This window comes from Orcinus orca, chromosome 15 (genome assembly GCF_937001465.1).
Source record: "Orcinus orca chromosome 15, mOrcOrc1.1, whole genome shotgun sequence".
NCBI lineage: Eukaryota > Metazoa > Chordata > Mammalia > Artiodactyla > Delphinidae > Orcinus > Orcinus orca.
The window spans coordinates 72,235,490-72,238,251 of NC_064573.1; positions in this window are offsets into that span (position 1 = coordinate 72,235,490).

Consider the following 2,762-nt stretch of genomic DNA (forward strand, 5'->3'; position numbering starts at 1 on the left):
ATGTAATGTAATCAGCAGCAGATGTCTGAAATAAAATATGAATTATGAATATGATGAAATTTCATTCTTGAATAAAAAAGTAATTTGCTATTTAGTTCATTAAAGTCTTAGAGTTTTATTAGGAGCAGGTATATACAGCCTGGCGAGGTGATATATTAAATGATATCTGGGGGAACGAGAGAAACCCCGAAGGGATGGGAAACTTTATCCAGAGTGTCCAGTTATGATTAATTACTGTGGGGCCTGGGGAAGCCCCTGGGGACCCCGATGAATCTCTCAGGCTCCTTGAGGTAGAGCCTGAATTTTAGGGCAAGGGGCTTGGAGTGGGAAGCCATGGGTGCCTCTGAGGCCTGTGCCACCCCTGGCATCCCACCCCTATCTCCCTCCCACCCACAGCTGGCGTCCCCTGGCTCCTGAGATGAGTATGTGGAGGGCTTGCTCCTGGTGACACTGCTGCATGGCGGGCCCCGCGCTGGGCTTGGTGACACCATGTGGGACGGCCGTGGGCATCCCAGGCAGGGATTCAGTCTCTGCCTCTCACTGTCTGTGTGACCTCAGTTCAGGGCCTCAGTTTCCTCTTCCATAAAATGGGCATTAAAAAAGCGCCTATCAGACACTCAGAACAGTAGCCGGCATGTGGCAAAGCCCCTGCTTCATGTTTACTATTGTTGGAGTTGTTATTACTATCCGTAGAGGTCACAGTAAATCGGTATTAAAATGCCGTCTTCGGTCTCGTCTCTCGGAGCAGCCCGTGATGCAGGTTGTAAAGTCTACTTGTGTTTCAGCTGAAGCTCAGAGGAGTCAGACAACTTGCCTGTTGCACAGCTAGTAGTTGCCAAAGTCAGGATTTGAACCTGGGAACATCCCTGCTTCCAGTGTTTCCCACGGCATCCCAGGAGAGCTGTCCTGGTGGGAGGCCTGGGCTGAGGATTCTGGAACGGGACTGGGCAGGGTGCAGGAGGGAGCAGGGTTCATCTGCCCCAGATTCAAGGCGTAGAGAAGAGGGTAAAGGCGGGAGGCTGGGCAGAGGGTCTAGGCTGGTATCCTGGGCTCTGCCAGGAGCTGCTCTGGGCAGGTGGGGGGACAGAGGCCACCTCTCCACCCTCACTTCACACCAACCAATAATTTCCTGCAATTATCTGGAAAAGATTCATTAGCAAAGTGCACCGTATTGAGTGGAGGCTGCCCTGGCAATCGATAAACTTGGGACAGGCTCCCGGGTGCTTGGAGAAAAGGACCAGAACTTGAAAGCGGGGGAGGAAGGCCAGCTCTGGCAGGTCTGAGCCTTGTTTTCCAGCCCTGGGGAGGGCTGGTCAGCTTCCTGGGTGGGGCTCAGCTCTGCGTGACCTCCTGGTGGCTTTGAGCAAGCCCCTTTGCCTCTCCGAGCCTCAGTTTCCCCACCTGTAAGGTGGGAGTCCGGGCTGCCCCCAGTCAGGAATCTTCCTTCTTCTCTTATAAGTTCTGGGAGGTGTAGGGGAAAAGGGGGTACAGGGGGCCAGTAGGGAAGCAGCTGTGGAGGGAGCCCCTCTTCTCATGGCCTCAGCTTCCCTTTGCTGACTTGGGAGCCTGCTGGGGACTGAGGAAGCAGAAAGGGTTCACCGAGACTGCCTTTTAAGGACAAAATTGAACATCTGGTCCTTCTGAGGAATCATCGGTGTACAGCCCCAGGAGCCCACCACTGTCCCAGGTTCTGGTCAGCCTAAGAGCTGAGCACACGCAGCCTGGCGGGGAATGTGACAGAGCTAGAGGTCATGGCTCAGGTCCCGACTCCCCCACCTCCCCACTGGGCGCCCCAGCCAGTCTCCAGGCCTCCTGGGGCCCCAGTGCTCCCCTCTGGAAATCACACACCCCATTGAGCAGTTGGGAGTTTCCAATGGGCCAGGGGATGCCGGTGGCCCAGCCTGGTGCTGGCACAGAGCAGCTGTGGGGAGGATGGAAGCTGCTGTCCATGCAGATCCCCACCCCGACCCCACCCGCATCCGGCAGCGTCCAGCCGTACCCAGCGTCCCCCTCGGACGGTACAAGTGAAGAGAGTTCCGTGGAGGGATTCTGTACACAGAGGTGCAAGCCAGCCGGGGACACTGAGGCCCCCGCACTGCCAGGAATGCCACACCGAGGCAGGCATACCCCAAACTCACCCTCTCCCTCGACCCCCAGCCTCCGATCAGGTGATCCTTCCTGGAAGCCAGAGGGTGGGAAGCCTGTGGAGGTCAGCTTCCCAGGGCACACAGCCGGGCCAGGAGAGTTGGGAACAGACACGTGGTAAAAGGGAAGAACCCACCACCACCCCTCTTCCCAGGACTTTGGATAAGTATTGGGGGGAGGGCAGGCTTTGGGTGGGAGTGGGGACGAGGGGGTCCTAAGCAGGCGTGGTGTTCACCCCATGTTGCTGATGCTGAGTCCCATGTGACCTCTGCCCGTGGCTCCTCCCCTCCCCCCCGGGGCCTCATCCCACCCATCAGAGTCTCATTTGGCATCAGTGCTCCCAAAACAGTGCTCCCTGGGGAGTCAGAGAGGATTCCAGACAGGCTGGGTTCTCCAGTTCCCAACTCGCTTGTGCCCTAGGCTTAGGGGCTCCACCTCCCTGAGATTAATTGAGGCCACATCAGCCAAGCACCTCGCACAGTGCCTGACACACAGTAGGTGGTCCACAAAGCATCCCCTTCCCCCCCTCGCCACCCCCTTCCCAATCAGCCCCTGGGGCATCAGCCATTCATCAGATAGTGATTGGGCTCCTGCCACGTGGCAGGCCTGCGTGGGCC